This window comes from Euprymna scolopes, chromosome 29 (genome assembly GCF_053919585.1).
Source record: "Euprymna scolopes isolate OS-2025 chromosome 29, ASM5391958v1, whole genome shotgun sequence".
In the NCBI taxonomy this organism is placed as follows: domain Eukaryota; kingdom Metazoa; phylum Mollusca; class Cephalopoda; order Sepiida; family Sepiolidae; genus Euprymna; species Euprymna scolopes.
The window spans coordinates 44,149,132-44,173,458 of record NC_136510.1 but is presented as its reverse complement, the minus strand read 5'-3'; the positions used below and the strand labels follow the sequence as shown (position 1 = coordinate 44,173,458).

The following is a 24,327-nucleotide window of genomic DNA, read 5'->3' as shown; positions in this document are numbered from 1 at the left end:
ACGTTAGGAGGTGACTATTTTTAGTTATAAGGTAATTTATTTTAGTTCAATGTTGATGTTTTGCAACTTTGTGCACAATATTGTGTGTCTATGCATATAAAATAACTTTCATCTTTAAAGAAAGGGGCCACTCATCATTATGGTTTAAAATTGTCTTTCACAAAGAAAAAAAAAAAAAAAAAAAAAAAGTTGAAAACTTTAGTGAACAAAATTTTTATCCCATATTATCAAATTATGTTTTTACATTGTTCAAATCAGAGATATTTTTTTATTAGAATAAAAAAAAAAAATCTAGCTTTAATGTACTATGAGTCGTATGAATATGAAACGTGTTAGTTGTTGAAATGAATCTTATTTGGACAGTCAAAATTGTGCTCCCATGTTATTTTTGTATGTTTTTCAAGAGAATTTTGCAGAATATTTAGAGGTGCTTCCATAAAGACTTTTCACTTGTTCAAAGCTCACATTTTTACTGATACACTGAAAATTGGTTTATGGACCAATAGCACAGAATATGGTAAGCTTTTAAATTTTCAACAAACTTTTAATGGTCTTAATTTGGTAGCTAATTATGCTACCAAAATATTTTTGGTATCATTGTTTATGTTTTGCAAATATTTTTTTACAAAGTTTTTTGATAGAATGAAAATAAAATTTAGGTTTCAGATTGCTATTTAAAACCTTTTTTGTTTTTGTTTTTAATTGCTATAGGTGTCGACAAAGGCATATGTATGCAGTGCAATGATTTATAGAAATGAAACCTAACCAATGAGGGTTGAGTACATGTGTTGCATGGATAGAAATGATACGAGAATGCTACGATGGATGTGTAATGCGAGTCTTAAAGATTTGGCTCTGATGGGCTTGGAAGAAAATTAAATTCAAACAGTATAGGGAGATGTATGCAGAAAAGGAGACTTAGATGGTATGGTCACATTGAAAAAAAAAAATGGATGAGAGTTCTTAGGTTAGTAGATGTAGAAAAATTGAGGTAGCAAGTTCAGTTCACAGGAAAACACCAAGGAAAACATAGGAAGAAGCGATAAAAATTGATTTGCTCAAAGATAGGTTAGTTTGGAAGTGAGTTTCTTAAATCCATCCAAAGCATGAGACCATGTAAAATGGATGTAAAAGCAAATATGATAATGTGGATTATAAAAGCAAATATGATAATGTGGATTATAAAAGCAAATATGATAATGAAGATTATAACGAGACTCATGAACAGATTCATTTTATTATAATCGAAACTGTATATGTAACTGAAACCATGTCTCTACCCAAAGAACTTTTATTTTTTTAGATTATGTAAGGATTTTATTTTCAAATTTTAATTAAGAAATGTTTCACCTATCTACTTAAATAATACCAAATTCAACAAAATAATGCTGTATCCCCTTTGATCAAAATTAAATATACTTTGATAAAATTTTTATAATCAGGCACATAATTTTACTGTCATGTTCAGATAGATGAAAATCTATCATATTAATAAAGATTATAGGAGATTGCAGAGAGAGAGAGAGAGAGAGAGAGAGAGAGAGAGAGAGAGAGAGAGAGAGAGAGAAATTAAAACTCAAGATAAAAAACAATCTTCATAATAAATAAATAGATAGACTCTAGTCAAGGATGACCCAAAAATTCCATTGGCTACTTCACCAAGATGTCGGAGAGACGACAACAATACTCCATACATAGTCTGATAGTAGATTTGTAGAAGTAGAGAATAGATTTTAGAGTGATAGAGAGAACCGACTTAAGAAGAAGCAGAAAGAGCAATGGATCTAATGTATGAACTCCAAGAAAGATTTGATGACCAAAGACCAAAAAGACCAAAAAGACTCAGAGTTGATTTCTCCACAAGAACCAAACTATTCACAAGAATCTCAAGAAGAAATAGAAAGACAAGCAGAGTCTTAACATTAGAGGATTAATTGAAATAAGCCATATTTTAGTCTTTGGTATAATTCAACTAAGGATTGAACCCTGGTCTCTTAGTCCATTAGAAAACACTAACCAGTATTTCATCTGGACTTTCATAGAGGAAATAAAAACGAATCCATTTGTATTTAGTAAATATGTCCAAATTATTATTTTTGCAATACCGAACTTAACATGAAATGTTTATTTTTTTTTCTGATACCTGGAAAGATTATAAGACACGTGCTGAACAGAATGTCACAGGTGGCGTTTCTTTCAATATGTGTTGACCAAGCAACAATCGAGTCATTTTGTAAATAAAGAGACAAAACAAAAAGAATCCGTAAAGGATTTTTGTTGAGAACCAAACAGCTGTGTGTGTTTATCTCCAAGACAATCAACAAGAAATGATATATTGTTGACATGTGAAAGTTAAAAATTTAAGGCTCAAATTTAATAAGTACTTTAAAAAAACCTATATGAAAGACATCTGACCACCTGTCAATTAATTTTACCATTATTAGATCTACAACTTTTAAATTTGGAGAAAAAGGAATAATACCCAACATATAGTAACCCCTCGCTACTTTGCGGTTCGATTATCACGGATTCACTACTTCATAGGTTTTTCAATATATTAATATTGCGGATTTCTGCTATAAATCCATAAAAACCGTGATAATCGGAAGTTTTTGGCCTTTTGGTCAAGATCAAAGTGTAGTATCTGTTCTTCAGATGCTGCACTTCATTTTCTTGTTCTCTTTCGGTGGAGGAGAAACCCTTCACGACTGAGACAATTTTTATTTTTGTACCTTTTCTCCACGTTAAAAAACGACCCTGGTGTCTAACTCTGTCCCGTGGGGAGGCATAGTAAATAGGTACAATACTGAACTGTAATAGTGTATTGTACAACCTAACAAACGTTACAATCTTTCTATTATTATTAATAATATAGTAAAGGGTGGGTTATAAACATTACAGGGATGGTTTTAAACAGCCTAGAAACAGTAAGTTAAAAATAATAGTTTTGTCCTACTTCGCGGATTTTCAAATATCACGGGTGGTCTCTGTCCCTATCTACCATGATATTCGAGGGAATACTATAATATATATATATGTTAGTTATTTAATGGAAATAGGAAGATATGAAGCCACTTGATATGAGGAGCTAACAAAAGCGAAAGAGGATTATTGCAAAGACAGGAGATGGTCTTTTCAATACTAAAGCTATAGGTAGGAGAAAAACATTCAGCAAGAAGGGAGTTCCAAAAGCCTGCAGTTCTTGGAAAGAAGCTAATCGAATAGGAAGCTGTATTTACAAGGCATTACAACAAATTGATGGAGACCACTAGACAAATAAACTGGAACAAAGGAAGCAGGTAACAGATCAGACCATTCTAAAGAACACATGCTCTAGAGAAGACCGAGACTAGCAACATGGCGTCTGTAAGAGAAAGTGCAGAGCAGAAAGGATGAAGCCAATCAAATTAAAGTGTTAAGAATGACAGAGAGCTGACTTTATGAGAAGCAAAAAGATCAATGTATCTAATATATGAGCTCCAAGAAAGAATTGATGAGAAAGACCAAGAAGTTTCTGAATGAATTTTTCATACAAAGCAGAGGTATCTTTGAGAATCTCAAAAAGAAAACAGATAAGTCTACGACTGAAAAAAAAACAAGCTGAGTCTTAACAGGATTAAACGAAACAAGCTATTTCATACCACAATCTACAACTGAACCACTTCTAGATTAGTTGCATATTTCAACTGATCTAATTACATTGATGGAACTGTGAATAGCTTGTGTTTATAGCTCCAGCAGCATCGAATCGTTGGGTGTGGTTGGCCTCAATTTGAGATGTGGTCAACTCAACAGGTGGAGTTGGCTCTCAACCGATCCATAGTGATAGCTGAAACAAGTACAAGGGAGATGGGTGAGAAGCAACACCAGAATAGAAGGTGGTATCATCAGCATATTCTGAACAATATTCTCTGAAAAATCACTGATATAGAGAAGAAACAGTTTGACGTAGAACAGACCTTTGAAGGAGACCAGCATCAATAGGGGGGAAAAAAAAGAGACACCATCCAGATTTACAAATTTCAATCAAAAAGAAAAGACAATGTCAAAATCCTTACAACCACTACCGTATAAGGTACTTAAGCTTTTCAAAAAATTAAAAATATAATTTTTTCTATTCATCTTCATTCCTATATAATTTGATATGCCAGCTACCATATTACAAGATAGATCTTAAGGGTAATATTTTAGCATAACTGATTATGGGAGATCGTATTTTATCAGTACTGCTGGGGAGCCATGAATTTAATAGCTTTTGTTTTTAAATCTCCAAAACAGTTACATAGTAAACAGTTGATGATCCCCTTTTTTATTTCATGATTTAAGTTAAGATCCCATGTTTATGTTTAACTATTGATATAGTTGAGTCTCCTTTTGTATTTGTGAATTTTTCAGCTGTAAGTCTGTTTTATACAAGTGCTAAATCTGTGATATGTGGATTTATTATCTTTAGGAATTAAAAAAAAATTATCTTTGTTTATAAATAACTTCAAATTTCTTTAGACTATATTTATATAAGTGTGTGTAATTATATATATCACAAAAATTCTGACTGATAAAATAACTTCAAAAAAAGTAACTGCATCTTATCTCCCTTTCAAACCTAGGTCACTATCCAAATGTATTGTTATTTATAAAAATATTTCTCTATCACAATGAGAGGGAGAAAATTAGAGGGAGAGAGAGAGAGAGAGAGAGAGAGAGAGAGACGGAAAGGGAGAGATTGAACAATAGATCTATCTTTGAAGTATTATAAGATAAAAAGCCTTTGCATTTATTAAACAGTCAAAAGTTGTCTCATTATTAATATAAATGTTTTGAAATGGAACCCCATGTTATTTATTAATAAAATTATCTGCATAACACCAGGTAGATACAGCCAGTTGATACTAAAGTTTAAACTGTTTAAACCTAAAACCAAACCATACTGGATCACATAAGTTAAACAATGTTAAGCATGGCTAATAATAATTAAGCAGTCTACCTAAGCATATCCATATACCAATCTAGTTGAGGGAGGAGATAAAATGTCTGGAGTCATATTGGAGTGGCATTTAAATCAAAACAAACTTCATTGTTTGAGAAGTTTGAGCTAGACCCTTTACAAATCTAAGAGTTGACCTACTAACTTCACAGCTGTTTTTCATAATGTTTTTAAAACTTTAGTTCCTTAGATTTTCATTCATTAAAAATAGAAAAAACAAAAAAGATTCAGAGAGGCGTGAAAAACATGGTTGTTCTCTTGAAAATAAATGCTATAAACAATATATACTTTATATAAATTAAAAGGTGAGATCTTTTAAACATTTTGGAGTGAAGAATCAGTTTCTAAATTGAGTATTTCAACTAACAACTCAACAAACATGGGAAGGAGAGAACAAATGGATTCTTCTAAATATATAAAATTGTGTTGATTGAACTTGGAAAGTTGGACCTAAATAAGCTGACAATCAAACTTATTTTGACTAGCCAAATGTTCATTTATGCATATAAAAAAAATAAATACATAATCTGATTTGGCAATGTAAAAATATAGATATTATTAAATGAACGCCTTCAAAGAAAAATCAATTATCAGGAAATTTTATTAAAATACTAAAAGTTATTCACCTTAGCTCTTAAAGTTCCTTGCTTGCTTTTAACATAGAAATATTTAAAAAAAATGCATTTAAACATAACAAATCCCATGTTGATACTGCTCGCCCATAAGTAATAATGTTTATATTATAATTAAATTAACAAATAGTAAAGATTGAACTGGTATTAAAATGAGAATTTAGAATAAGGAAAGGATCCATGCATTTGTTTATTAAAAAAAAGTCCTGTAAAAAAACATCCCGGTGACTACCTTCAACCAGCTTACGCATTTGAAAACACCCAATTGGATTGAAATAGACTTAGAGATTTGGCTAAATTTCCGCTCTTTTTGCCAATATAAAACATGATCTGTGTTTAACTTCTCTTCCAGAAAAATTACTTCTTCAGATTGTTATAAATATCTGTTTATCTTGGGTTCAAAGCCCATATTAGACTAAAACAGAAGAACTTTTGTTGCCTTGAACCTTAGACCCAAGAATCAGCTGTTCTATTACTAAGCTATATCTCACAAGTCCTCTCTGATTATCTGATGGTCATAAATAAATAAAAAAAATCCAGGCTATTATAATAATTCAAGTGTTTTCTGTAGCTAGCTGATTTATTATCCTGTTGACCTGACCCCCCCCCCCCATTAAGTAAGTGGGTTAATAAGTCCAAAATGTTTTGTTTATTTTATTTTTTTTTGGTGGTTGATTGTTTTATTTTACAACGCACCAATCAATTTTGAGTTATTTTGGTAACAGTTTTTTATGCTTCAAGTTTTTAGTATCTCCAAATTATTATTTTTTTTTTTTTCATAGTGCAAATTTTTTTTGATTTGTTTTGTTTCATGGTATATATATATATCAACTATATTTAGTTAATGGACAAATACATTCATTTTCGTAAAAATGCTATGCTTCAAATTGTTAATATCTTTGAATATTTATTTACAGTATCAATTTGTTTCATTTGGTTTTGTATTGCAGCATATCAACCCTTTTTGGAATATTTTATTACCAAATCCAGTCATTTTGAAGACATTTCAAATATTTAACAGATTCTATCATGTATCTTAGAGACGATGTTAGGAAGTAGGGGAGAGAAAAAATAAACAAATTTATCAGAACAAAGGTATAGGAAATGGAGTTAATGGAAAAACAAAAATATAAGAAGTTGCTCACAAAGGAACACAAAAGAAAGCTAAAATAGGATTAGTCGGGTGCGGATTTAATGAGAGCAAAAAGACCAGATATATATATATTCAGAGTTATTTTACAGGCTGTTTGAGGAGTAGCTATGAGTTTTGCAGATAGTCGGGGGACAATCTTGAGTTTGCAATGAATGACGGCAGAGTTGAGAAGAGTTGCGAATTGGACACAGTTGAATGCAGGTGGTGGCTAGAAGCAGAACGAAAAGAGCTGACAGTAATTAACAAACACAACCTCAACAGTAGATGTAGTTGTGGACCTTAGCGTGCAAAAGATCAATGGTGTCACAGAGTGCAACTGGTATATATACTTATAAGCTCGGCAGTCGCTAATGTGTGAGAAATGATGACACGGCCAGAATAAGATGAAAGAGAAGAAATCCATGGCACCCAATGTTAGGGTTGACGATGATTCGAGCGGGATAGCACACATACGGGATAGCATAGGAATTGTTTGTAGATTAATTTGCTTTGTAGGCATAATTTTTTTTTTAATTGAATATAAAGAAAAAAATTATTCAATGAATGAAACTTTTGATTACAATTAAACTTATATACACTAAAAAGTAAATAAGGGCCAGAACTATAAAATCAAAATTGGAAAAAATTTGGATAATAATTGGAGATTATTTGCCTCCTCATTGTTTATAAGTAATAAAATGACCTTTCCTGAAGCCAACATACAATATCAAGAAACTTCATCGAATATCCTGGCAGCTTGATAGACTAACAGAAGGTATAGGAGGGAAATATTGTGCATTTCTCTCTTTATAATTACTTAAATAAACACAAGGCCAAACGACATTGCTTTTAACAAAACAATAATAAAGGGTTTATTTAAAGAAGGCGAGATTGTATCTCAAACTGGAGAGAAAGAAAGAAAGTGTAAATGTCTGTTTGAAGGGGTCGTCTGCAGTCATCAACAAGTAGCAGTGGAGGGGTGAGTGAGAGAGGTCTGTATAGGTCGCTTGCTGGCGTCTCTCTGGCGATCACAGCTGAGATCCCAAAGGGCTAAAAATAGCTTAAATCAATGCGCCCTACCAACCGATTGGCCAAAGTGGCTGAATCACTTTGGCACCGGGCATTGATCCGCTTATAGTAAATAGTTTGTTAACTGCTACAAAGGTTCAAGACATTTCCACAAGTAGTGGCGATGGAAAACCGCTCATAAAGCAAAGTCAATTCACATTGGTCCTCGGGTATTGGGTGTCATTAAGATTCCCAAGCTGTTTGGACAGTTATGCACAGGAGGGCCTATCGATCCACTCGTCTCCATGGCAATCGGTTGAAACACAAATTTGTTGAGAAGGCTGGCATATTTTTATTGTTTGCAGTTCTCAGCTACCACAGCTGCACGTCCAGAGTTTGTTGTCGATTCTGTCAATGACGATTAAGTAACATTTATAATATTCTTAGTATTACCTTCAACCTCCAGAGAAGGAGGTCACTTAAAACCGATTGTTACATAACACTTCATTTGTTACACCATGTGATTTACGAAAGTCAGGTTAGAATCAGCCAAAACGTAAGAATAATATTTAAAGATGAGAGAAATGATCCAAATAATTTAAATTATCAATCCTTATCTCAAAAATTTTGAATGAATGAATAATACAAAAAAATGTTTTTTTTATTTTTATCTTTAATATTCAGCTTTGATAATTTTAGCCAGGATAGCTTGTTTACATTGCTTACCCAGATGTGCCATCCATGCAGTGTGTACGTGATAAGTAAAAATTACCTATGAGAAGGTAGAGACATTCCTATCGTTAAGTTTAGTACAGAAGTCAAATAAGGAATTTCACTTATGAATAAGACACCATTTTCTCCTCCTCCTGCTACTCTCTCTCCATTAAAAACACACAAACATGATACCCAGAGAAAAAATATAAACATCTAAAAGCTGACACCGTCATCTAGAGCAAGTGGGAGGGATATCACCTATTTCTGGCTTGGTGCAGTAACAGTTTAGTTGAAGGTGGGCAGGAGAAAGAGGGAAAGAGAAAGGGACAGACAGTGGGTTAAGGGGGGAGGGAATAGTAGAGAGAGGGGGAAAGTGAGTGAGAGAAGAGAGAGAGAGAGAGAGAGAGAGAGAGAGAGAGATTGTTGCTGCATACAAATGTGTTCTGTGTTTGCTCTAAACACAGACTTATTGTTTGCATCTACACAAATGTTTCTAGAAATACAAAATCAGAAGTTTGAGTACAAATATTTATGTGTAAAAGATAACACATACCAGGCAAGGAGTTTATTTCGGCCTAAGGAATGAACACAAGAAATTTAAAAAGTATATATAGCACACTGGAACAACCTCCCTGTTCACTCAATCTAACTCAACTTTTTCTTCCCTCAATTTAGATTGATTATCAAGGGCTCCTGTCTACGTGGCAAGGTAGCCATCAATCGGATGATGATAATGTAGTCCAGGGGCATCACAAAAGAATTCTCTTGACATTGCACATAAGATTGTAAACATGCATTAGGCTAAACCTGATTAGCCGAAAAGGGAAACTTATATACTTTATTGTTTAGAATTTAAGTAAATTGTGATATCAGTCCTTTTACTTTTCAGGCGGATCTCATTCTTTGTATATAGTGAGATTTCCTCTTTCTCATTTGGGCCAATGGCACAGTGAATAAAAGTTTAGATTGTCAAGAGAAATGACAGGATTTCAATCTCAGTCTTCAACACTTACATGTCTTGCCATACTAAAATGCTTTGATACAGTGAAATAGCAGCTTTGGGCAACTTAAACAGTTTAATGTCTCATGTGTCTTGCACAACTCCAGACATTTTTGACAAGGAATGATCTACAATGGCAATATACAAACCTGAAATCTTTTGTTCAAAATTTTACTTCTGTTGTCGACCTCAAGACTCAAGAGCCTAATTCACCCTATATTATGTTTCCCCCCAAGGGTATTGATGATGATTGATATACGAGAAGCTGAACCAACACACACCAACATTTTATAAATGCAGAAATTAGATTCTATTTAAGTAGAACTAAGGCCCAAATTTTAGTATATATTAAATAGCTCTTAATGTTAATACGTATTTGCAGCAAACTAAATTGTTTTGAACTATCAAAATAATTTCCAAACACTATTGATAATGCTTACCCATTCAATTTTTTTTTTTTTTAATTTATTTTTACTTTTATAGTTTATGCTTGATTTCATGTTTTGAAACAAGTAAATTATAAATCTCTGACCTCATGCCAAGGCTATAATAATTTTTTAGAGTAATGTTTTAAGTTCAGTACTGAAGTCAAATAAGGAATTTCACTTATGAATAAGACACCATTTTCTCCTCCTCCTGCTACTCTCTCTCCATTAAAAACACAGGAAGAAAGTCCATAGGTTCACTTGGTTGAATCTCAGGCCTAAAGATTTTAAAGTTTCAGTTCCAATTTCTGCTCATGGCATCTTTTTTTTTTTTTTTTTTTTTTTTTGGTATTAATGCAATATTTTTCATTTCAAAAAGTAGTTAAAATTTAATATTTTTAAATGAGAAATTCTGCAATGTATTTATTGTGTCTAAAAAAAAATGTGAGTGACAGATAGACATGCAAATTCTCTTCATATAAGACTAGTGGGGGTATCCGGCACTGACTGAGTGTGGAGAGGTTTTATGGTTAATGGATCACGGAGCCCTAAAAAATGTTTCAAACAAAAACAAAATTAAGCAACTCCCTTAAAAAAAAAAAAAAAAAAAAAGTAGTAAGTGGACAGGCTGGCTCAAACCTGTAACGCTAAGAGAAAAAGGAAGTGAAAAAAATCGAACGGATTAGTTGCTCTGCCAACCATGACATACATCACCGCCGTTCATATTAAGCTTAGTCATTGCAAAAATGTCGACAAAGAAAGGGAACACTCCTTGTAAAAAAACAGCCCAGTTGACGGAGAGAGAATTAATGTTTTTGGACAATTTTTGGACATTTGTTGGCTGAGAGACTGAGTTTTAAAATGATACTAATTTTATCAGTGTTGGTTGCAGGTGTCGAAAGTTTTAGCAAGACATACACACTAGCAGACGTTTGAGATTTACCTTATAGATTAAAAATTCTAAAATTTGATACATTGCATTTAAGGGAAAATCTTTTTTTCATGTATTTTAAAGACAATTATTAACTGTATGTAAATAAATCTAACTTTAAGACTCAAACATAAAATAAATATCAGAGAAAAATGCAGATCCTGACTGGATTTAAACATGTTCCAAAGGGATCACTTTATAGCCAGACATGCTATTAACCATATTTAGCTATGGATGAATAAGCAGTCAATCAAGGGAGAATTTATATCAAGAGTCTAATGACTCACTATATTTTTCCCTTTAGGTTTGGTCACTGTGATTGTAAGGGGTGCAGATATGCATCTCCAAGGTATTTTTTTTTTATTTAATTTTTGAATTAAATTTTACATTCAATTAAAAGCGAAAACAATATTTAAACTTAATTACAGTTAATTTAAATAGTATTTTTTGAGAATTAACACTTTGTATTTTTAAAGAAATTGATAGTATTTGTTCAAACTATCTAAGCATTGCAAAATCACTACCGTCATTCGAAGAAATTTTGTTGGAAGTAAATTTAAGCATTCTTTTTAACACTTGTAAAACATTTATTAAAAAAATTTTTTTTTTTAATAATTGTAAAACATTTGTTTTTACTTTAAGGAAAAAAGAAAAAAGTTTTTTCTTTCAATTTTCTAAGTTACCAAGTATCAACTCGATTGCCATTATGGCTTAAATCTGTGCAGTTTTTATACCCGAAATAACTGCACAGAGATATGCACTAAAATTTAGGAAACTTTCATCGGAATAAAGGCTGCATCAATTGGATTTTTACTCCAAGTAAAAATGCTTCAAGAGTGATGATCCTATTAACAATGTGCTGTTATGGTTTTAATAATTTCACAGTGACCATTGATTCTGTCGGAAATATTATGACCTTAAATGGTGTGTGGTCAAAGATTAAAACTTTTTCAAATACTACAACTGATTAATTCTAAACACAGACTAGAAAAAGTAAGAGAAAAGGGGTAAGGGAAGAGGAAAGGGGTAAGGGAAGAGGAAAGGGGTAAGGGAAGAGGAAAGGGGTAAGGGAAGAGGAAAGGGGTAAGGGAAGAGGAAAGGGGTAAGGAGAGGAAAGGGGTAAGGAGAGGAAAGGGGTAAGGAGAGGAAAGGGGTAAGGAGAGGAAAGGGGTAAGGAGAGAAAAGAGGGGAGGAGTAGGAGAAAAGAGGGGAGGAGTAGGAGAAAAGAGGGGAGGAGTAGGAGAAAAGAGGGGAGGAGTAGGAGAAAAGAGGGGAGGAGTAGGAGAAAAGAGGGGAGGAGTAGGAGAAAAGAGGGGAGGAGTAGGAGAAAAGAGGGGAGGAGTAGGAGAAAAGAGGAGAGAAATGAAAGCTTTAAACTGTTCTATTATCCATGCCCCCCCCCGGGCAATTATGGATAACCCTGCTTTTATATATATATATGCCCGCGCACACACACACACACACACACACATATGACCAGTGTGCTTGAAAAGTTGAGACAAAATGGTAGGCGGAAATAAACAGAATTTGATCATCTTCCACAGAGCCAAGTAGATCAACACAAGCTAACAATATACAAGATCTACATTCTCCCCCCCCTCCAACTTACTAATAATGCAGTTTGTCTGTGCAGACAATACAAAGAAGGAAAAGAAAACAATCCTTATCTTGAAACTGCAGAAGGCCAAGGCTACAAGAAAATAATATAAACAAAACCAGACCTCTTCAAACTAAAAACATTAACTCAACTAGATGAAGTAAACACCTACATTTTGGAGAAACGAGGTTATAATTTATATATTAATAGGATATTTATTTTGTGTGTCACGCTTACATCCGAGTGACTGTTGTTTAATTGTTATAGACTTCCATTTCTTATAATAAATAATTTTACAAAGAATTATTCATAAGTTTTGGTTTCGGTTATAGCTGATGGCACTCAAGTCATTTATTTTTTATAAATAATTTTACCAAGGATTCTTCATAAGTTTTGGTTTCAATTATATATATATATATATTATATATATTTTCCATAAGTTTTGGTTCAAGCTGATGCACCCAAGTTATATGGATATATTTTTTTTTAATTTTGAAATCGCAACTTTATAATTATATATATATATATATATATATATATATATATAAAATTTTAAAAAAAATCAATAAAACATGAACTATATAATAAGATATTTTAATTCTTGCAGATTTCGTATATCATATTTAAGCATACTTTAGGACCTGGCTACACCAGGCGTCCCTGCTAGTTTAGATAAATACTTTTGCAATTTTAACAAAAGAGCTACAATATCAGAGAGTTTCCATTTACCCTTAACATCTACAGAATGCCAACATCCATATATTACATATGAGTCCGCTGTGGAATTTCCACAGGTCCCGCTAGTTATTTACTACAGCTGAGACAATAAATATTTGTTTCTATAAAGTTTTTTCCTACATACTTTAGCACCACCATGCATACTAAAATATACTTTAGTTCTGGGATTGAGTTACCTTTGAAATAATAGTTTTAATTGTTCTAATTAGCCATATTTTTTTAATTAACAGAGCTGGTGATTGCATCATGTACGCATGAAACCAAGTGTAATGTTCGATTTGTGGGATATTATAAGATTAAAAATGGCATCAGTTATGTTTTCTGTTATGTTTTTTTACTTCATAAAATTTAGCATTATAAAATAACTTATTTCATTGGTTTTTATAAAGGAATATATAGATTTATTGATATCAAACCTCCCCATAGTTCAGGTAAAGAGATCCATCCCGCTTTTTCCTTTTTTTTATAGCCATTTATCTTTTTTCCTCATCATATTTAAAAAGATAATTTTTTACCAAAATGACTAAAATATTAATGTTTACATACAAATTAATGCTAAATTTTTTATAATCTTATTTACTGCAAACAAGGCATATTACCACTTAGAAAGAAAGTAAGGGACTGCTACTTATGACTATGCCTGCAGGGGCACTAGGAAGAGAGTTCAGCAGCAAGAGGTCTCTCTGCATTACATTCAAATTTCTGCATGTTAGTACAATCAGGGAAGAAGGGGGAAATTCCAAAATCTAGCAGTTCAAGAAAAGAAACTATTAGAATATAAAAAAAATGAAAAATAAAAAAACTTTCCGGTATCTATCAACCTCTATAATGAAGAGGTGGGATTTTACTAGGGTGTCGAGTTAGTTGGGGGGGTGTACATTGAGAGGGCACAGGTGTCACGAGTTCAGAACACATCCCATTAAAATACTTGTAAAACAAACATAGGGACGCAACATTGTGATGATGGGGTAGGAGTTACAACTTGGTTGACAGTGTGGCACCTATTAGGTTGGAGAGTCTTTTTTGGGCTTTGTCTAAGAATGAGAGACTAGTGGCACCAGCCCAGATGTGGCAACAATACTCCATGCATGGACGAATGGTGGTTTTGTAGAGATATAGGATACTGACAGGTACGAGTAATTTTTTAGTATCAAAGTTATCAATAAAATGTTTATTATTTGAAGGTTTTGTTTCAATAATTTCAAGTAGTGAAGTTTGTGAAATGATAGAGTGTAACACGCCAACATTTGGATTCAACTATTATCTCTTGAATGGACAATTGTCCATGAGGCTTTTATCTCCAACAGGAATGATTAAAAAAAGAGAAGAAAAATTGTCTATTTGAGAAGAACATGGTGAAGCTCATACATTTTAAATAAATAATTTATTCAAACAAAAAACAAAACAAACATTGCTATTTGGCTTTCATAAATTTGTAAATTGTTACTATATTAAGGGTAATACAATACAGTGATAAATAATCCAAGTCACAGAATAAGCACTATCATATGATCCCATCGCAACATCAAACAAGTTCTTACGATTTTATTTTACATTTTTTGCTCAAGTTTTGTTATAAAATGAAAACATTTTCTCGACATGCATCATAGTATATCCTTCTCACTTATTTGCTAGTCAAGTCTAAAATTTTATTTAAGATAGCCTTAAAAGGATAAAAGTCTGTTATGTCATTTTATATCCGTGACTTATTTATCCTAAACTCATTGAAATTTTCATGTTATACGCCCTTCCTAAAATCGCAGCATACACACGAGTAAACAGTTCAAGCAGTTAACTATCTTATTTAAGAATTAAAACAAAAAATAACCACAACCTTAACTTTTTGACTTAACTAGTGGCACACACAGACCTCATTATAAACTTAACGAGAAGCTAAGATATATTAATATAGAATCATACCACTCATCCAGTACTAATAGGTCTAATACCTAACATTAACCATAAAAGTTTGAACCTATCATCATTTTAGCTAAGCTGCTCTTTACTACATCTGAAAATTCTAAGAAAACAGATTACAAAAACAAAAAAGATGTATTACATAAGTGATTTTTCATTGTATAGTATATTGTTCATAATATATTATGCTCTTACAAATATAACTGGGCCCTAGGCAAGACAAAATTACCTTTTAGATTTATTAACTACAAACTTACTATTAAACAAAATACACATTATTCCCCAAATCAGACAGACAATACACTAGATAACATCAAATATATATACATACACGCTAGTAGGGTTGTCCGACATTACCTGGAGCAAAAATGTGACATATTTCTATTAAAACTTCTACAACTGTCTTTCTTTCCCATCTCCGATTTTACTCTCCCCCTTTCCTCCTTTATCTCTCCACCACCTCTTTCTCCTCATCCCAACCCATTCCTCTCTAGTTAGACACACACCCCTCTCCTTTATATAATAGATTCCTCATGGAATTAGTTTGCAATTTCATTTCAAATAAGTACACAATAACACTGAAAAACTAACCCTCACCAACAAAACCTTGTTGATCAAGAATGTACCAACTTTGTGGGTTTTTGTTTTGTAGTGTTTTTTTTTTTTTACTTTTACTGGACATATAAAGACACACACACACAACTACTTATAGATGGATCACCGTTTATGAAGGCCCAAAGGTCACATCAGGACAAGAATTAAAGAGATTATCAATTGGCGATAAAGAATTTAACATTAAACTAAAAACAACCATGTTGATATTCGACTGGGAAGCAGCCCCACAACATCATATTCTACAGATGGAAATTTCTTGTTCATGATAGTTCCATTTAGTTTTAGGAACACGGAGAGAGAGAAAGGGGAATTCTTTGCAGTGGTTTACACTAGACTAGTATTTTTTTTTACAGATACCAAATTCATGCAGACAAAAAGAAAAAAACATTTTAAAACTAAACACAAATACCTCCGATGTTATATATATATATGAAAAAAAAAAAAAATTTTAAAACCCCAATTAATCTCTTAAAAGTTCCAAACAAAAACATCTATACTAGCAGAAACTAATTCTTTGTTGACAAAGATCTTCGTTTTTTTCATAGTGTTAAACTGAACAGATGACCTGGATCATCTCAATAACCAGACACTAGTCTGTCGGCGGTTATACTTTTCAGCAAGAGTGATAACCAATTATACGCGTGGGTGGTGGAGTTATTCGCTTACGCTACTTGAGTTTTCCCCAAAAAGTCACCCATCTAAATACTGACCTCATTGAATGTTGCTTAACTCTTGACTTAATAGAAACTAGTCCGTCAACATGGATTATAATCATATTTGATTTAATGTATATTTTACATACATGTGTTGTATGTAACCATAACAAGTGTTGAGCAATTGTCAAAAGTTCAAGAGTATCAAATGACCACTACGAAGGATTAACAATGATAATTTGATTGGCTCTATGTGGCAAAAAGGAAGTAACATTTGCAAGTAAAAAAAATAAAAAATAAAAAAATACACAACCCAAATTTTTTGATCCAACAAGAAATTTCATGTTAAAACTTGCAAGATACACTAATGGCTGCCAGCCGTCTACTTTTCAGCATATAAGGTCACTTAGCTCGGCAATTTCCTACATTTATAATGAAGAGGAGACAGCAAGTGGATATCCATAAAGACTGGAGAATTGTATTATGTTTTGATTCATTTCCGTTGTATGGCACCATGTTGACAGTCAAAACATGGTCCCTCCAAGGAATATCCGATTATATTCGGGAGATCTTGATAGCAGAATGAAATTAAGCTAATGAAAATACTGTAACTTTGATTCATACGCATTATTTTTTGTTTTGTTTATTTTTACCGTGATTGAACCTGAATTATTATCATTTTCTTTCAATTCTCGCTAATGTAATCCAACCTTAAGTTAGGATGAACCATTTTCCGACTCTTAGGACACCATCTACTGCCAAACTCCACCCCTATTTCTTTTACTCCCACTTAAGTCTCACTACCACATAGAAATTGATCAAATTGTTTTCAGTGCTAAAATAAAAAATAATGGAAAAGTGGGTGTTCTACTCTTAGAAAGGGTTGGGAGGGTCTTAACATGTCTTAGTAACATGTCTTAGTAACATGTCTTAGTAACATGTCTTAGTAACATGCTTCTGATTTTATTTAATCTCTTATGGATTTTTTTTCATGTTCGTTTTATTATCGTCTCATTCATAATATTTTTATAATTATTAAAATCTTTTGTAAATAAAATTAATTTTAAACCATTAATGATATCTCAAGTAGAATAGTCCATAAAATGAATGTGGTACTATGGTAACTGCTGAAGTAAAAGTGATAGCAAATAATGAATGAAAAAAATAACCTTATGTCTAATTCATAAAATATTGATTTTTATTTTATACTAGCCAGGGTGCCCGGCATTGCCCGGGTGTATGGGTGTTGGTTGAGTAAAAAAAGTGATACTAGGCAGGCAGGCTCGGACCCGTACCGTGAAGGAGGAAAAGAACATGAAAAAAATGTGATGTCATTGCCATTGTGTCCATTGCAAAACCGGAAGTGGTGAACGTCAAAATTAAGGCAAATCAATCGAAAAGAGTGGATGACTTGCATCTGTGAAAAAAGCAACTCCTCCTTGTGGAAAACTGCCCTGGTGAAGGAAATAATGTTTTTGGCCAATTTTTCAATATTTGTCATCTGAAAGTTTGAGGTTTAAAACAATCCCGGTTTCGTTATGTTCCGATGCGTCTGTCAAAAGTTTTTAGCAGACATACAAACACACACACATTTTTGCCTTTTATATTATAGACTAGCGAGGGGATACCCGGCATGGCTCGGGTGTTTGTAGGCGTGTGTTTTAAAAGAAAAAAAAAACGTTGGCCGGGTGTTTGGAGGTGTAAAAGAAAAAAGTTTTAGTAGGAAAGTAGGCTTGAACCCCGAACCTTTGACGTGGAGGTGGAAACGAAATGGAAAAAAACCCTGGGACCTAACCATCTCGGCCACGAGAGAAGAGGAATGAAAAGCATCTTAATTTAACGTTTATAAAATGAAATTGACAGGTGCAAGAACCTTAAGTCGCGTGATGTTTGACCTTGAAACATGATGCGGCTGCAAGCCAGTTTTCGCTTGTTTTATACTGAAAAGCGAAAGATACACGCGGCGATCGAAATATCTGGAAAAAAATAGCGCATGAAAGTCATGTGACCCCTACTCTTAAGTCGTAGATATTATCACTTAGACGTGATATAAAAAGTTTTAAGAAGCGAGCCGAGCGAGAAGGCCGACGAAAAAAGCCTTTTGCAGACATACACAAAAAGCGAACATACATACATACACATTTTCGCTTTTATATATATAGATGTGAATAAATAATTCGAAGTGTAATATGTGTTCTTGGCCAGAGACAAAATTTTCTTTCTATGAATGGGGAAATTTTTTTGTTCCAATCCAGAGTGCTCCATTTTTTTTTTAGATCAGCTGGATTTTGTTGTAGCAATAGCATTCACCCTGGTCGGATTGAGCCGACTTTTGCCCTAGTCTGCACTACATCACAAATCACAGCGGAACATGCATAGCAATCCTGAGCAAGGTTGCATGAGATTGGCTAACTAATTGAAATTCCACAATCGAAGGCCAACCACCTATGCACATGAGAACTGAGCTAAGTTCTCCATGATGGCTGCTGTTCAAGTCCTCAAAGACGTAGGGAGGATTACATCACAAATTACACAAAGAATATTGTTGTTTTCTTTTTTTGTTTTTTTAATAGAGTACTAATAAATAGAACTATTTACGTAAATAAAGTTAATATTAAAAAAAATGTTTTAATCATAATATTGAAATATAGTTTGTTTAAAACATGGTGTGTGATATGTATTTGGAGAATTATTAGAAGGCTATCACAATGCAAGAAATGGAAAGTTGTCGATGTTCAGAAAGGAAGACAAAAACACTTGATTTTTCTATGAATCTATATATTTACTTTTTAATCAATAAATATATCTTACTTGAAATGTCAAACTTCTACACAGTGCTCTGTGACTGTGTTCCATAATATATTTTGAGGAAAGTACTTTTTGTTAAATATTGGGTGTTTTAAATATCTGAAAAACTGTGTCTGGGAGGTGTGTCGCAGTGAATAAATATCTCAGAAGCAAATAGAATAAAGTTATATTTAATTTGTATTAAACAAAAAAAGATTAATATCTAACAAAAAAATGGAAAGGTCTATCTGATATCATATACAGTTAGCAAAATGTTGAAATTTCTTATTTTATAATCAGCTGATTTTATGTCATAAGGAAAAAATCACCCCAGTCTAACCAACTTCCTAGGCAAACAAGTATTTTCTGGAAGAATTAAAGTGAATTACATTTTTTTTAATGTAATGAACTTACAGCAAGTAGAAAAAATAAATTGCTAGTCGGAATAAAAACACTGATTTGTCAGATGCAATGTTATAACGTTGATAATAACTTTTCTTTATATATTGAAATAGAAGATAAAGAGGAGAATCATAATAAAATTAAAAAAAACAAAACAAAAAAGAAACACATTTTAAGTATTCAACCAACCATTTTAAGTATTCAATCTTAACTGATTCATTTTATCTATTTAATTTGATCTACTTATAAGATATATATAGTGATCATATTTTAGATTATGACTTACTTATTGCTTTTTTTTTTTTTGTAAAAAATTGATTACCTGTTGTAAAGGTGAAAAATATAGATAAACCACTCAAGTTAGAAAATTCAAATTTGAAAAAATTAGCCATAATTTTTTGGTAAAAGTTAAAAATACTACAACATACTGTCACATCTGGGAAGGTGCCATTCATAACAATTTTTTCTTTTTTGCACTGACACGTTCAAAACAGACTTCATCTAGTCAAAGATCTCGTTCTATGCAGCTATTTTCTAATAAAAGAAATATTGCTAGTTTTTCTCTATCGTTATCCATAAATATAAAAGCGAAAATGTGTGTATGTATGTATGTTCGCTTTTTGTGTATGTCCGCAAAAGGCTTTTTTTCTGCTTGGTTTTCGCTCAGCTCGCTTATTCTTAAGACTTTTTATATCCCGTGTAAATCGTAATATCTACGAGTTAACAATGGGGGTCGCCTGTCTATTGAATTTGCCCGACTTTGAAAAGCTAAATATTCCACAATTCTGGATCGCCGCATGTTGATTTGGCTTTTTCGTATAAAAGCTTGAATCCATGCGGAGTTTCTCCTTATATCAGACAATTGTTATTCAATTTGGACAATCCCCTTTTAATAGGGAGCTGATTTTCCCCCACAACATCTTGAGGAAGCAAAAAAAAAAAAAACTGCCCCGCAGTAAATAAAAAACTGCCCCACAGTGAAAATTGACCTCATTAAGTACAAGCACCTGCCAATTCTTAATACTTAAATCAATTCAAACATGTTTCCGTTACTATTTCTTGGTGGGCGAGTGGTTAACGTCGCACGTTTTTTTTTTTCACACTTTATTTTCCAACTTCGCCTCAAGGCTTTGGGTTCGATCCTGCCTACTTACCTACTAAAACATTATTTTTAACTACCTCCCTCCCCCGCCACAAACACCCAGGCAACGATTTTTTTTTTATTAGTGTTATGTTTTAATTTACCCAAAACCACACAAACCTCGAAACACCCGGGCAATGCCGGATACCCCCGCTAGTTTCTATATAAAATGCTTGACTGAACTTCAATCTCATTCCTCTTTGCAAAACTTTTACAGCACTAATTCCACTATCACCATTGAATAAAATAATTTTCCTTTTTTTCTTCTGTGTGTCTAAATTCAAAGGGAATTTTCATGAACAAAATTTATTTCCACAAACTTATCTGCAGAACAGGTTGCTACAAAATTGGACCTTTTCAATACCAACAAATACTTGTCAAATAATTCCCACAAGTCATTAAATTTTATTTAATTCATCATTTTCAATCCTCTCATAATACTCATCAATCTATCCATTTCATTAATTATTATGCTTATTAATTTTTCAAGTATTTTATACAAAACAAGTTGGTGCACACAACATTGACCAGGAATCAATCAAGACCCCTGTGTACTCAGAAATTGGATTATTGAAAGAAAACTTTTTTGTGGTTAAGCAACACCTATTCAACAACCACCTATAACTAATGAGAAAAACGGTGATGGTGACAAAGTGGTCAATAACATGGACTGAAAACCTGGGTACGGCAAGTTTGAACCCAATTCGTTCCACAAAAACCCTTTAATCAAACCCACACTTGATCTTGTGTCTAACCTTCTGGAAAGAAAGTAAATAAAATAACTAATGAGAAATAAATGTTCGAATTTCTAGATTTTAAAAAAGTAAAATACAATTTTATTTCAGGACAATTGTAATCTCTAGCTCCTGAACCTCATAATACCACTTCTATTCTTTTTTCTTGAAATTTTTTTTTTGAGATATAATTTTCAAGTTATAAAATAAAAGTAAAATATTGTTCTTAGTGTTTCTGAACGTCCAGCTAAAATGAATGTTTCATATTATTGTGAAAATATTGAATATTTGAATTTTGAAGCAAGAATTCTTTTATGGAAAATAGAGATAATTTGCTTCATTGTGGTTGAAGATTTTGATTGAATTGATAATTATGAGCACCAAAAAAATATTAATCAGTAATATAGTAGCATTTTCCACAATTTAAGTTTTCTTATGCAGGTAGGCCTGAAGAATAAAGATCTATATACCCACCTGTAGGCTAACTACTTATTTTTAGTCATGTGCAAGCGACTCTATAAGTTGGTCCGTCTGTCCGTAACACTTTTGTGCTTGACCTTTTTGGTTAAGATCACAGGTCTGTTGTTAATAGATGCTGTTCTTAGCTTTTTAAGTTTTTCTTGGCCTTTTGGCCAAGATCAAAGTGTAGTATCTGGCCGGCAGATACTACTAGCTATGACTAGCAAAGACCAGATGTGGGGGCAACCCCACATGCCTGACCTTTAACCAGCTCCCATTTCTCACCTCTCAGGAGCTGGTCCCCTTTTTCCCTTCCCCCTCCCTTCACTCCTCACATTAAAAATCGGCCTTGTGCCTAATTTGCTCGGTGGGGGAGCAAATAAATACCATCTGGCCGGCAGATACTGCAAGCTATGACTAGCAAAGACCAGATGTGGGGGCAACCCCACATGCCTGACCTTTAACCAGCTCCCATTTCCCACCTCTCGGGAGCTGGTCCCCTTTTCCCTTCCCCCTCCCTTCACTCCTCACATTAAAAATTGGCCTTGTGCCTAATTTGCTCGGTGGGGGAGCAAATAAATACCATCTGGCCGGCAGATACTGCAAGCAAAGACCATATGTGGGGGCAATCCCACATATAAGACCTTGGTCAATGTAGGGGCAACCCTTCATACCAATTGTCACCATCCAGCTCCCATTTCCCACCCATCGGGAGCTGGTCCCCTTTTCCCTCCCTCTCTCCACATTAAAAAACGGCCTTGTGCTTAATTTGCTCAGTGGGGAAGCAAATAAATACCAACCCTTCATACCAATTGTCACTATCCATCTACCCTACTCCCCGGGGACTTGATCCCCATTTCCCCTTCACTCCTCACATTAAAAATCGGCCTTGTGCCTAATTTGCTCAGTGGGGGAGCAAATGAATACCCTTTTCTAGGCCTTTTGGCCAAGATCAAAGTGTAGTATCTGTTCTTACTGCATGCTGTACTTATGTTTGTAACTTTGTGATATAAAGTGGGGGATCACTTTTCTGTATTAATTTAATGTAAAATAATCACCCACTTTACAGCCAGTCAGTCTCAAAGCCATTCAAGTAATTCTCCAGATCATTCAAGTTGTTTTTGAAGGATTCCAGTTATTTTTTAAGCATTCAAGTCATTCTTAAGGTCATTCCATTCATCCTTAAGTTCATTAAAGTCATTTTAAATCATTTACTTTTTATTTATTTAAGTCATTTCAGCCTATTTTTCGGTCATTTTAGTTTATCTTTAAGAATTTCATGTCAATCCTACATTCACACATTCATTCATTAGACGAGAGCACGCAACTAATGGCTATCGGCCTTGTTTGAACTGATTTAATTTGAATAACAATTTAAAATTACCTTATTTCTAACTCATAGCACAACCTCTGTATTCTTTACTCTCTAACAATTGGACTTAATGTTGAATCAAAAGAAGTGCAGCTGCGGATTGCACAAACATTACTTCATTTTTAACAAGCTCATCACCAAGAATCCCTTTCAGAGGGCATTCACTGTCTCTCAAAGGAATCACATGGTTTTTATGGAAGTCATTCCAGACAGGGCACAACGCCACTTTATGTAACAAGAAGAAATGATGAGTTTTACAAAGACAGAAAATGCCTATTAGCTTTAGTTTTGAAAAGACCAAGGCTAGAAGGGAAAACGCTCAACAGGAAGAGGGTTTCACAAGCTTGCAATTATTGGAAAGAAGCTACTGGAATAGGAAGCTATATTCCAATATCAAAACAGCAAATTGATTGAGACCACTAGACCAACGAGCAGGAACATTTACATTGTTTTATTTTTGATTTCATTTACAACCAATAGAAAGATAGACATCTGATTTATCATATATATATATATATATATATATATATATATATATACATATATATATATATATATACGATTCAAATAGTTTTTGTTTTTTTTTAATCTGAAACTTTTATGAAGAAAAAAATGTTTTGTCTACAAACTAATTACAGCCAAAACTGACTAATTAACAACTTAACATCATTTTAATATAATTTTCAAATTTCATGCAACCATAAATTAATTACCATTTTTTAATGTAAATAAAAAACATGCAATATTTAAAGTTTCAACAACCAACCACCTCTGTACTCAGGAGACAAAACTGAATTTACAATCCCAATCTAAATATAGCATTCTTGATCACTAGCTCGTCGGGTTTAGGGTTCATGATGAGGGGGGGGGGGTCACTAACATTTTTTTTTTTTTATAATCCAATAAACTCTACAATTAAAAATAAAAAAAACACTAAATAACTTGTATAATTTCTATTCACTTGTATGCCTGAGTACTTTTGCATATTGCTGATAATACAGACTTGTAACTCTCGCTTCCCTTAATTTACTCCTTTACTCCTCATATTCCACGAACCATGTTTTTGATAAAGAGGTAAAACTTGTT

General features: G+C 33.0%; 1 protein-coding gene and 1 pseudogene across 1 annotated transcript in view; one reads left to right on the top strand and one right to left on the bottom strand.

Annotated features, from left to right (window-relative positions):
* The window catches only part of LOC145252625 (eukaryotic elongation factor 2 kinase-like), a 75,995-nt gene that overhangs the window by 30,446 nt on the left and 21,222 nt on the right, over positions 1–24,327 (bottom strand). The gene's annotated exons all lie outside the window — the stretch shown is intronic.
* On the top strand, positions 22,795–22,932 carry LOC145252965 (U2 spliceosomal RNA; annotated as a pseudogene).